This window comes from Gekko japonicus, unplaced genomic scaffold (genome assembly GCF_001447785.1).
Source record: "Gekko japonicus isolate JY-2015 unplaced genomic scaffold, Gekko_japonicus_V1.1 scaffold125, whole genome shotgun sequence".
NCBI lineage: Eukaryota > Metazoa > Chordata > Lepidosauria > Squamata > Gekkonidae > Gekko > Gekko japonicus.
In genome coordinates this window covers 356,736-370,159 of record NW_015165834.1, presented here as the reverse complement: position 1 = coordinate 370,159, position 13,424 = coordinate 356,736, and the positions used below count along the sequence as shown (strand labels likewise).

General features: G+C 44.4%; 1 long non-coding RNA gene across 2 annotated transcripts in view; it reads left to right on the top strand.

The window, feature by feature from the left end:
* Positions 1 to 8,741, top strand: part of LOC107110181 — a 10,684-nt gene extending 1,943 nt beyond the window's left edge. For both annotated transcript variants that reach the window (XR_001482506.1, XR_001482505.1), the window contains exon 3: positions 8,702 to 8,741. This is a non-coding gene — a long non-coding RNA (uncharacterized LOC107110181). The remainder of the gene's footprint in view (positions 1 to 8,701) is intronic.
* The last annotated feature ends 4,683 nt before the right edge of the window (positions 8,742 to 13,424 follow it).

The following is a 13,424-nucleotide window of genomic DNA, read 5'->3' as shown; positions in this document are numbered from 1 at the left end:
GGGTAGCATGTGCAGCCAGGAGAGCATGAGGGAGAACCCTTACAAGCAGGGTTGGCGGAAGTGGGAGGGGGACTGGTGGCAGTGGGCCTCAGCCAAAGCCCTGGCATCTGCCCCTCCTCAGGGTATGCTGACATTGGCCCTGCAATAGTTGATTTGTAAGCAAGAAACAAACAGCAATTTGACTTGAACATCACAAGGAAATTGTGATTAATTAAAGATTTCCTGGATTGCAGTTTTGATACTGTGTTCAAGAGGAGGAGGTATGGCACATGAGTCTCGGGACTTGGTCTCATTCTTGCACAGCAAACTGAGGCTTGTTTGTGATGCCTGAATGCAGCCAGTAACTAGATTGGGAAGGTACTGTTGAACCATCACTGTTGTGCTATACACACTTGTGTTCTGTCTGGTCTGAGGTGACAACTGGCTTTCTAAGCTATACCACAAAAGTGCAGACTAGTTACAGACAGTGCAATGACCCTGCTAAAACAGATGTGTGTACACCTGGACACGTGTTATTATAATATTTGTGAATAACATATTCTTCCACCCCATGTCCATCTATATGTTAGCCAATTTTCTTGAGTCAAATTGATGTGATCATATATCCCTTTAAAATTGTACAGGGCTATCAGTTCAACAGTTTCAATAATGCTTTTTGTGTGTGTGAAATCCAGTTTTCTGAAGGGTATGTACTCTTCAAGATATTGAAGAGCATGTTTCTTTTTAAAAGAAAAAAGCTGTTCCTATTTGCATAATTAGTTTATATCCCGCTTTCCTTCCCAATGAGGATCTAGAGCCACTTATCACAGTGTTCTCCCCTCCTCCACCCTGTCCTTGCAATAACATTGTGAGATTGTATTGTGACAGGTCCAAGGTTACCTGTTGAGCTTCCATGGCAGAGCAGGGATTTGAAACCAGCTGTCCCAAGGACTAGTCCGACACTCTAACCACTGAATTATGTGGGATCTGATTCTGGTATGATATATTTACAAAATATTACATTCCAGTATGATATTTTCACAACTCCATTGACTGTGTAAAAGTAGAAGTGATGTTCCCCTCTCTGTTGCTTTTGTACATATAACAAACAAGTGGGGACCCGCAATGCTCATGGGAGGGGAATCTCTTGCCCCATCGTGGTTGATTCCCTACATCCTAACAACTCAGTAGAGAGGAGGGAGACTCATGGAGGGGAATCCCAAATCCCCCCCCAGCCAAGCTGGCATGGCTCCAAGACTCCACACCAACTATCAAGCCCAGTGTCCTTCTCCACCGTGGCTGGGTCCCGCATGGCTACCGGCCGCCTTCACTGCCGTGGTATGGCTTCTGGCTTCCTCCTCCACTGCAGTGAGGTCCGGTGCTGCTGGACCTGGTGTGGCTGCTAGCCTCCTTTGCTGCTATGGTCGGACTTGATGCAGCTTCTGGCCTCCTCTGCTGCTGTGGCTGGGTCTGATGAGGCTGCTGGCCTCCTTCACTGATGTGGTTGGACCCAGTGCGGCTTCCAACCTCCTCTGACACCGCAACTGGGCTTGGTGCAGCTGCTAACCTCCTTCACCACTGTGCTGAGATCTGGCACAGCTGCCAGCATCCACCGCTGCCATGGCTAGACCCTAGCGTGGCTGCTGACATCTGCCATCGGCCTAGGCTGGAGGGGCTCCTTCTTCCCCCCCCCCCAATGGATTTTTAATTCATATATAAGACAAAGACAAACATACATAAATACAAATTAGAGGAAATTCATTTGCATCATTATTTAACCTAGTTATTGACCTCATACTATATCCAAAATATTCATTTCTTTTATCCACATATTTTTCATATATACCTTTTGCTTACAATTAAACATATAGTTCTTATTTCCTTTTGTTTTGATTATATGTCTGGAAACATTATACGTTGTACTATTCTATCCATTTATAAAATCTTGACCATGTGTCCTCAAAGTTTTCTTTGTTATGTCTGGAGAAGCTCCTTCTGAGCTGGTAAATTGGGGGCCAGTTTAACCCTCCGTGTATTTATTTTTTATTTTCAGATTTTTCTGCAAACCTGGGGTGTGCCCCAGTTTGCTGAAAAATCTGTTTAGCCTTCAGGTGGCCCCAATCTGTGGATTTAGCTATCTGCAGATGGGGACCACAGGTGGCTAATAGCATATAGATCACCTTTGTTGCCTCAGAACTAATACTGCAATAATGATAAGAGGGTGGTTGCTTTCCATAATTCTACTGAAATTATTGTCTGTATATTGCTAATCATACTTCATAGTTTGCTGGGTTTCTCAAGTCCGTAGCTAGTTGCTTTTCTGAATTATTTCACAAGGGTACTATTCTGTAGCATCTGTTTGAAAGCTAGTCAATATTCTAAGTTCTATTTTTGTTGAACTGTTCTTGCCTTTAAGAGACTTCCCATCAGTTTGAGTAATGAAGGAACTCCTTATAAATGTTTAGATACTTGGCTAATAAAACAAAGCATTTTCTGTCTTTGTACCATCCATTTTTGTGTCTTTTTAAAAAGGGGGGGTACAGTGTTCTGTTTGGCACATAATAATAAATGGAGCAGACATAAATGGGAAACAGCTAATGCTGACTAATGTAAGTCCCGTTCACATGAGGGGATTTGGGCCAGTAGCAGGACAGTTCGGGGGCGGATCAAACCGGCGCGATCACACCACATCTGGGAAGCGTGGTGCTTCCGTCCCCGAACTGGCCCATCCACTCGATGATCCGGAGCAAGTAGGAACCACCTACCGAGGTGGTTCATCTCCCTGCTGCGCTGCAAACCGGGAGTCTGATCGCCGGCGCAAGGATGCCCCGGCGCATCCCCGGCTCCGAGCCGAACTGCGCATGCTCGGACATACGCAGTTCAGCTGGCTCGGCGTCTGATCTGTGTTTTCTCCCCGGCGTCTGATCGTGCCAGGGAGAAAAGGCGGCGCGGCCAGGGGATCCGTGGTATCCCGCCGCGCCGTTTCAACTTTGGCGCGGCTTTTAAAAGCCACGCTTTTTGCCGCTTTTTCCCCTGCCGTGTGCCAGGGGCCGTAGAAAGGTTTTAAGGGTGCATGGTTGCTGTTATAATTCAGATGAATATACCTACAGCAGAGATGTACTTTAATTGAGACCAAAAAAATCATCACCACAATTCAACAGGTAAGCAGCAGTCATACAAAATGGGTGCTGCATATGCATTTCCAGGTATAAAATCTGTTCCAGGAACTAGTTTTGACACTTGCATAGTCCCAGCCAGACTGTTTTCACTTGTACCAATGATCTATTCCAGGTGGGGACTACAGATGGTATGGTATGGTATGGTAAATGGTATATGGTAAAATACCAAGGATTCGTACTATTCATACCAACATTACTGTGTATTGAGTGATAACTTCCAATGGCTTACAATTTGCATGAGGTCATAGAGATGACCATACTATCCTTTGGTTATCCTGCACCCTTCAGGGGTTAATGAAGATTTTACTATTTATCAGATAGTGAAGGGCAGTAAAATACATTCTAAAATGGGCATCTTTACTTAACCAGCACATAAATTTCTCTCTTTTTTTCTTTTTCTTTTTAAGCCCCCGGAGGGGATTTTTTATTTATTTTTTATCACTACAAAAAACTACAACAGAAAAAAGGGAGGGGGAAACTACATATACGGGAGAAAGTAAAGTACCCACTACTATCTAAAAACCCAAGAGAGGAGATCCTCCAACTAGCTTTTATACATCCAGCCTTTTCATCTTTTTTCTTTTTATGAACTGTGTCAAACTTTTAAAACTTTTTACCCTCCCAGTTTACATTTAACTGCCCAATAACAGTGCCCCCAATCATCCCCAGGAACCAAAGTTCTCAAAGGCACAATTCAGAGTCCTTCAGCCTTTACTTCTTCTTCTCTCTTCTCTTCCACAACTTGTAGGGACTTTTCGGGGCTGCTGCCCCCTGCTCAGACAAAGAGCCCTCGCCAGATGAACCAGTTTCCAGCTCGCCACTGGACCTGCTGTCCTCTTCTTTTTTCTCGTCCTCTGACCTTCCCAGCTGTTCCTTTAGAAATTCTTGAGCTTTCAGAACAGAGTCAATCTTTTCCTTCTTCTCTTTGATCTTAAATGTTACGCCTTCTGGAAATAGCCATTTGTATCCAATTGAATTTGTTTGGAGAAAGAGCACAAGTTCTTTATATTTCTTTCTGCGTTGTCTTACTTCAAATGGAATATCCTTTAGCGTTCTCACAGCATTCTCCCCTGCCTTCAGGGGCGTTGCCGCTACTGCTTTCAGGATAGCATCCCTGATGTGCCTCTTTGAGAATCTTACTACAATTTCCCCAGGCAGATTATTTTTCTTTATATATCCTGAATATGACCTGTAGGCCACATCCATATCATTGAGTAGCAAGCCCGCCTTTATTTCTGTTGCTGGGGCAAGTCATTCGCTCATAAGTTCTTTAAGATTCTCTCCTTTGTTCTCTGGCACCCCCTGGAAGCGCAGGACCATATTGGCCTTATCCATTTGCACTTGAAGCATTTGATCTTCCAAAGAAGAGGTTTTCTTTTCCAATTTTTGCACTTTCTTCTTCACTTTCTGCATTGATTCAGCCATTTCCTTTACTTTCTCAGCATCCTGCTTCGTTACTTGGATCAGATCAGTTATTTGCGTTTGTTGTGCAGAAATGCTCTGTGTTACTACGGACATCTGCTCTTTGAAGTTATTCAGCTGTTCCAGTAGAGGGCGCATGAACTCAGCTATAGCCTTTGCCGTCTCACTGGTCGTTTCCGGCTTAGGGGACTCTGGTTTCATTTTCAAAAGTCTTTCTTTGTCTTTGTCCCTCTTCCCCGCCATCTTTTTCCCGTTTGTTTACTTTCGGAAAGTTTTTAAAAGTCTCTGAATATGCGCTTGACTGCTTAGCTCGATTGGGTAAGTACTTCTGGGCAATTTAATCACATTTCTCTTCTGCTCCCCCCCTTTCGCTCAACAGTTTATGCGCATGGGAGGCGTCCCCCTCACTCGCTTTTCCCATTCCACGGAGTAGGGTAGGGAGTGTCTTTTCTTTCAAAAATCATTTCCCAGTTGACTCATGTTCATAGTTGGCCTTCTGACCACGCTTCTTTCATCATTTTTCACGCCCGATCTCCTGTGCTTGACCCGGTTAGCTTCACTTGTACCATTCGGTCTCTCGGCTGGAAGAACCACTGAAGCGAAGGGGCGCCTCAATTCTCTGGCATTCCGCCATCGAAGAGGCTACCCCTCAAAGCTCCTTGGCCAGGGTCCCTTCACCGGGCCCCTGGGGGGGTGTACAAGCCTGCTCGCCCCCTCCTTCCGCCGGAGCATGGAGACACCCCCGGGAGGTCCGGGAGGTGAGTCCGCAAGCGTGCTGCCATCAACCGGAAGTCCAGCACATAAATTTCTCATGTAGCATGGTAAATTTTTACCACACTTCTATAACAGATTTTAAAATAGCTGGGGAAGAAGGGAAGCAGCAAAAATTTCCTTACCACTTAGTAGGGCGATACCCTAGTATGAGAGAGCTCACAGTTGGGTAGCTTAGTCATATGGGTATGGGGTCAGTGTTGTAAGAAAAATGTGGGTGATTGCACGTGTTTGTGAAAGCGTGTTTACCCATGTCACCCACATTTTCCCCCCTCAGTTCGTGTGTCTCCTGTGTGTTTGCCTCCTTACCTAAGGCAGAAGTGTAAGCTTGGAAATCACTAAGGCTCTAGCAGAGACATTCAAAGGTCTCTTCTTAAAATAAAACTTATCTTTATTATAGAAAAACATTCAGAGATTTGTCTGGCAAGATGACCGCAAGACGCTATGCCAGCCTGCCACACAGTAGAATCCTATTTCCTAAGCATTGATGGAATACACAGAAAAATAAACATGCAGCAAAGTTTCCCCCACCCCATGCATGCGCGGACGAGAGGCCTCTCTGACTGACTCCTAACAGGAGTCAGTAGGGGTCTGTTGTAACTGACCAGTATTTATACCCAAGATCAAAGGGGTCCCTAGATAATCATATTACAGTTGGAATTTAACACTTAGAAGTTGGAATTGTCTTGCAGGAAATTTGTTTCCTTTCCTTGGTCTCACACAACAAAAGTGTACACATTTTACAGGATCAATACAGTGTCATTGTTTCTTCCAGGTGTTCCCCAATATGGGAAGTAAACTGTCCTTTTGATGTTAACTCTGAGATGTGTGTTTTATGGCCTAGGAAATTGGGGTCTGTTACTTCCCAAACTGGCTTTAAGTCTCGCACCTGGGGCTTGGAATGGAATGTTGTAAGCTGTTGAGTCCACTGAGAGGAATGCTCCGTTTTAGAGCCAAGAGCTTGCAAAGAATTATGGGGTTTGAGTCAAACAGGCCAAGGCTGTCTGCTAGCAAGGGCAAAGACAGGAACAGGTACATGGATTTTATGGACTATTTGGTTCATTTTAAACCCAAACCACCTATATTTCTGAAAATTCTTTCCACAGTCAGTTAACCATTTTACCAAGGGCATGCCATGGTCATTTTATTATTTGGCCAATGGCCATCCATATTTGCTCTTTGCAACTCTTGTAGCTGGCAAGCAGAAGACATGGTCTTAATTCAAGTACAATGGATTCATTGTCAGTGAAGAAGAAGAAGAGATTGGATTTATACCCCGCCCTTCACTACCCAAGGGAGTCTCAGAGCAGCTTACAAACTCCTTTCCCTTCCCCTCCCCACAACAGACACCCTGTGAGGTAGGTGGGGCTGAGAGAGATCTGACAGAAACTGCTCTTTTTCAAGAACAGCTGTGCCAGAACTATGGCTTTCCCAAGGTCATCCAGCAGGTGCAAGTGGAGGAGTGGGAAATCAAACCTGGTTCTCCCAGATTAGAGTCCGCACACTTAACCACTACACCAAACTGACTCTGAATGGTACATGAATGTTCTAAAACTCGGAGACTGGCTTTCAGGGATCAAGAATAGAAAGCAGCCAGGTAGAGCAGGCAGAAAATGAGATCAGGAGTTGGTCTTAGTTGCATGTAAGTGGGGCTTCCAGGAAAGTAAGGTGAATTATCCAGTGACCAGGGCAGGGAACTGAAGCAGCAGAGACCAGGATGATATTTCCCCATAAAGCACCGCAGTCAGATTAAGAATGGGCATCAGTGAATAAATGCCCAACTATCCTGAGACATTATTGCAGGGACAAAGCAATGGTTTAAGGACAGGCTTATGGAACTCCTTTCCCTGAAAGATGCCAAGAGCCAGTCAGTATTTTCTTGAGTCACTTTGCACTTTGAATTAATCAAATGTGTATTTACCTAAATGACAGCTAGCTAGATTCAATTCCTACCCTTAGGCTTTGAGGCTTGTAACCTGCTGACACAATGAATGAAGCTGCGGTGGTCTGCCTGACCTCTTACTCTATAGTTCTGCTCCGGTAAATCCTTTTCTGCCAACTCACCACTGGATGCCTTATGTTTCTTAAACACAGCAGAGTACGATAAGCCTGCATTTAATTGCTTCTCTGTGGTGATCCAGTAAGGATCTATTGACACTGTCCTTTCATGGCTCACTCATTTATCCTGTGTTAAATTTTTGTCAGCCCAGAGTCAGTGTGCATGAAGAAAATGAGTGATCTTGCTGGACGTAAGGTTGACTGTTCCTGAAATACATGGGAGATGAAACTCAACTGTGTATTCTGTGGGATGACCTCTGTATCTTTTTCTACTCCAAGAACACAGGACAAGATCGAGTCTAGCACTGTGTGATAATTCTTCACCTTTGTTTTCAGAACATTTGTAATAGATGTGTGCTAAGTAGGCACACATGGAGCTGCCTTTTACTGAATCAGAGCCTTGGTCCATCAAAGCCAGTATTGTCTACTCAGATTAGCAGTGGCTCTTGAGGGCTTCAGGTTGAGATTTTTCACATCATCTGCCACCTGATCTTTTTAACTGGAGAGGCTAGGGACTTCCTTCATGCTGAGCCACGGCTCCTCCCCTTTAAAGTGTTTAAAGCTCAAGCATTTTCTACGTGGACCTTTCACAGGTGTTCCTCCTCACTGCATAGAGGACATTCAGGGCTGTTTCAAGTCTTTCATGAGGAAAGAGGAAAGTTTTTTTTTCCTAGAGACTATTGCCTTAAATGGATTTTTTCTTAGATTCATCATTTCTATTGACAAATGATCCCACTCAGTAACAAAAATTCTTCAGTGTCTGGTTTTAACTTTTTACTGGTGGTAAAACAGCTTTGCTTGAAATACTAGGGTTCTCATCTAGGCATGTTATCTGTTTGTATCTCCCAAATGATTATTAAAACAAATGTGTGAAATGGCCTGATATGTGTTCCCAGAAATCAGTTTTCCTGGAGTGCTGTATATAATATTTTAAGCAGCTTGCATAATTTTTGTTTTATTATTATTATTCTCCTGGGGAAAAATCTTGCTCTGTTCAAAGTTGTTGTTTCATGTTAAAGGTTTTGCAAGGATAGTTGCCATTTAGAAGATATTGCCAACATGGATATCTAGAGCATTCTCTAAAAGTGAATGTTTGTGAGGTTGCTTTAGAAATAGCTTCTTTTCTCTGGCTACATTAAATTGGAAGTGACTTTGCTTGCATCCTTTGGAAAGATGAAAAGGAAGAAATGTTCCTAAGTTGACCTATAAACTGTGGGTGTATGTTTTTTTAAAAAAAATGATAGCTGTCAACATGAATGAAATATTTTCAAACGGTTCTGTCACTGTCACAGGTAATACTTCGGCCCCAGTCACACTAGCGAGAAAAGCCATGGCAGAAGTGCGGCTTTTTAGAGCCGCAGCAAATTGAAGCACGCCATCAGGATCAGACAGATCCCCCGACTCATGCCGCCTTTGCTCCCCGGCATGATCACATGTCGAGGGGGAAGCGATGGGACGAAGGGTGAGGAGAGGCAGTTGCGCAGTTGTGCACATGTGCAGTGTGGCAGGGCCTCGCATACCACGGGATACGGGCGTGTCGGTGATCACACGCCCGCCTGTGCTGCGTGTTTCCAAGTAGGTACTAGTATTTTGCAGGTATCTTTTAAATCTGCATTTTCAGCCGGAAGGAATGGGTTGGGGGTGGGGGCGTGATGCTTGCCAGATGTTGGCATCTGATCGCGTCGATTTAATCCACTGGGTGCTGGTAGGGATGTCCCCACCCCTGATGAATTGTGGCCTTAGATAGGGATAATGGATAACTGTATAGCCGCTCAGAGACCCCTTCGGGGATTAGAGCGGGATAGTAAGACGAAAGTTAAATAAATTAAATAAATAAATCCACCCTCAACCCGTCCGTATCACGGGGCAAATCCTCCTGTGTGACCGGGGCCTTCAGTTGCTTACTGTGTCTCAGCTTCATAACATGCCTGCCTAAACAATCACCTTTTCTGGCATCCGCCAAGTGTTCTTAGAAAGTGGGCAGGGTCAGGCAGTGCTTTTGCCCAGCAAGGCTTCTGATTGAACTTTGGAGATAGGGTTGCCAGGTCCGATCATCATGCTGGCGGGGGAATTTGGGGGGGCATTCTGGGAGTGGGGGGGGACATTGTGCGATGTGCATAGTCACCCGGAAGTGACATAGGCATGCCAGTGACATCGAGGGCAATGCTCTGGTTTTGGGGAAAACTCTATTGTAAAGTCAAACCATAGAGTTTTGCCCCCAAACCAGAGCGTCACTGATGCACCTACACCACTTCTGCAACATCACTGTTTGGGGAGGTGGGGGGAATTTCCTCCCGCCAGCCGCCGACCACTGAAAATCTTCTGCTGAGGGTTAGGGTCTAAAAATGTACCACAGCATGGAGTCTGCAGTGGGGATGGGGAATTTAGAAAAGCACTTCTGTCTCTTTCATGTTGACAAAGAGCTTGGTTCCTCCATTAACAGAAGGGAATGGAGACATTTTTTCCTAATTCATTCCTCACTGCAGTCTTCAGACCCCATACCATGGTGCATTTTGTTTATGACAGACTTTAGCCTTCAGAAGAGGGTTTTTGAAATTTTGACACAGGCTTCTGGGAGAAGGTGGTGAAAATCTTTCGCTGCAAGCTGTTTCCGCTCGCACATCCATAAGCTCCAACACTGTGGCTGCTATCACACATACACACTAAATAATCCACTTTCAGTGCACTTTTGAATTGGATTTTGCCAGTTCACACAGTGAAAATCCAGTTGGAAACCACTAAAACTATTAATCTCGAATCCAACAAAGAGATACGAGCATGCAGCACAGAACTTTGCACATAGGTACACCTTTGTTTCTTGATTTTGATGCAGCACTTGCCACTATCAAGGGTCGAGGGGATGGTATCTTTTTTTTTTAACTGCATGGTGATTTGTCCAGTAGCAGCAGGGAATGGGTGCAGTGAAGTCAGGAAGAGTGTTCTCCCATACACATATGTCCCATTTTGTATCTTGCTTGATAACAAAGTTTGCACATGATGTTCTATCAAAGTTACTTCCTGTAAAACAAAATAGAAACTTCAGATGGTTTTGTGGTATTGCTCTCCCCCCCCCCGCCCGATTGTACTGACTTAGATGTTCCATTATCTCCTATTATGTGGAGATGCTGTCATTAGATATTTTTGGTAACCCTGTATTTAAACACAATCATTATATGGGATGATATCATTAGTGCAGACATTCAGATGATGCAGCGTTGGGGCAAGATCAAAATGATTTCATGCACAATATGGTTCACTGCAAGTTCATCTGAAACATTAGCATTTGGGCTTTGACTTGCGTCTAAACCACTTTAGTCTTCTTTGATCTTTTGTAACGGGTTTTGTCTGCTTGTAGCTGGATATCTTTTCAACTCTGCCATAGAATGGAAGAAGAGGAAGAACAGAACAGAAGCTGGGCAGTAACAATTTGCTGTGCAAATAGTGCAGGCTCCACCGCTGAAGCATGAGAAAAGAGTGCTGCTGTTTTTAAAAAAGGATATGTAAAATAAATAAATGAATAAAGTCAAATTTGGGTCCTTTTGTTTATTGCTATCTTATTTTCATTTGTTATGTTTGGTATTAACTTTTGCCAAATACCTTTAAAAAAAAAAAATTTGAATTATTCCCTGGTTTCACTAAGAAAGAAATTTTCAGATGTAACTTTTCCTTGTTTCCCACTGGGATAAAATTCTGCAATATTGTATGCCTCTATCACAAAGTGCTCCCTGTCACATTAGATAAAAGACAGTACTCTCATTTTACAGGCCAAATGCAATAGCAGCTGTTTGGTGTGACTTACTTGTCTTGTTGTCGGGGATTGTACTCTTCTTCCACACTGACCTGGATAACCCAGGCTAGCCTGATCGCATCAGGTCTTGGAAGCCCTGGTCAATATTTGGATGGGAGGCCTCCAAGGAATACCAGGGTTGTGACACAGAGGCAGGCAATGGCAAAAACATCTCTGAATGTCTCTTGCCTTGAAAAGCCCACGAGGCTGCCATAAGTCAGCTGTGACTTGACGGCAAAAAAAAGCTTCATTGCGTCCATGTTTAACACACTGTGGGGTTCAGGGGCATCCATTCCTGTGCCCTCAGCATCTCTTCTGTCATGTTTGGCCTTGCGTAGCATCAGAACTGGAGAAGGAGGGCATTGTTCCTTGGAGAGAGGGAGAGAGAGAGAGAGAGAGAGATGTGCAGTGCAGCAGACTGCACATGCTCAGTCAATTTCCATGAAGCCTTGCAAGAACTTGCAGTCTCATGAGTACTCAGGGGAATCTTGGGCTGCACGTACAGCGTCTCTCCCGCTCCCATTGCCCTGGCTGGGCTAAGCTGCTAGCAGCTACTGGTGGTGATTGACGGCCCATACTGCATTACTGCTATTTATTTATTTACTAAAACATTTATATTCTGCCTTTCTTCTCTGTTCAAGGCAGGTTACAATAATAGTTAAAACATCCCCAGCTAAAACCAGAGATAAAATAACAAGCCCCAAATCCCTCCCCCTCCCCCTTTAAAAGATGCCTGCTATTCAAACCCCCTCGAAAGCCCTGGCAAACAGAAGGCTTTACAACACCTCCTGAAGATACTCAGGGAGCCCATTCCACAGAAGCCACAATGGACAAGGCTTGGGCTCTGGTCATTGCCAGATGGGCCACCCTAAGTTGTAGGGAAGCCAACAGATGGCTGCCTGATGACCGTACTCAGCACACAGGAACATATGGAAGGAGATGATCTTTCAACTGTGTAGGTCCTAGGTCATGAAGAGCTTTAAAGGTCATAATCAGCACCTTGAACTGAACACATAAACTTGGAAACAGACTTTATTTTATTTTTATTTTTTTTAATTGATTTCTATCCCGCCCATCTGGCCTCGGCTGGCTCAGGGCGGCTCACAACAGGGTAAAAACTCTCCTAATACATAAAACACAATTAATTACGCAAATACAGTTCCTAATAAATAATGCAACAATATAAAACAATATTAAAATCATGTAAAGTGTTAAAGTGCTAGCGATTTCCAGTTATTGTTTTAATTCTATTGGTCTGCTTCAGTTCGGGGAAACTAGGACGGGTGGTAGTCAAAGGGACCAATGGCTCAGACAAACTGGCAGCCAATGAAGGCATTTGAAAATAGGAAAATAGGCAACTCTGCAGCTAGCCCCTGACAGTAGTCAAGGTGCTGGGCCAGTTGTAGTTTCTAGTTGTCTTCAAGGGCAGCCCCATGTAGAGTGCATTGCAGTAATCCAGCTGTGAGGTTACAGAAGCATGAATCAGCATGGCCAGATCAGCTGAGTCTAGGTAACAAGAAAGTTGGTGAATCAGATAGGCACTCCTGAACACAATGCCAACCTGCTTCTAAAATAGTAAGGCAGGGTCTGTGAGCACCCCGAAGCACTTAACCTGCTCTGAAGAGGTCAGTGTTACTACATTTAGGACAAGTGGATTTAGTCCTTCTTGAAATATCAGCCTTCCCAAGCAGTGCTACCTCTGTCTTGTCTGGATTCAGCTTCAGTTTGTTTTGCCTTAGCCATCTAACTACAGCCTCAAAGCAACAGTTCAGAACCAAGACAGACATATCTGAAGGCTTGGATAATTACAATAACAGCCCTAATAATCCCTAACACCAGAGGTCATTTCGGAGGGGATCGCGGGGGATCGCAGTTCCCCCGGGTGAGGTACGCGGGCGGGGCAATTTCAGTAAGTTCAGACCACATTAGCCTATACTTGAAGTTGATCTTGGGGGGAAAATCCATCCTGAACTAGGGAAAATCTTGAGTTGTCAGGGTTAATGTTTCCACTTTCATGGGTAAAGGGGGGAGAAGATAACAGGACCCCAGCCACCACAGATATGAGCTTAACCAGAAATGGAATGGGTCCAGCACCGATGTGTCATACAGGAAATTCTGGAGCTGTTCTGCCACCCCTCTCTCAATTACCTTACCCAGAAATGAAATATTGAAAACTGCGAGGTAATTGAAAGGTTCCATAGGATCCAAAGTTGCTTTCTTGAAGAGCG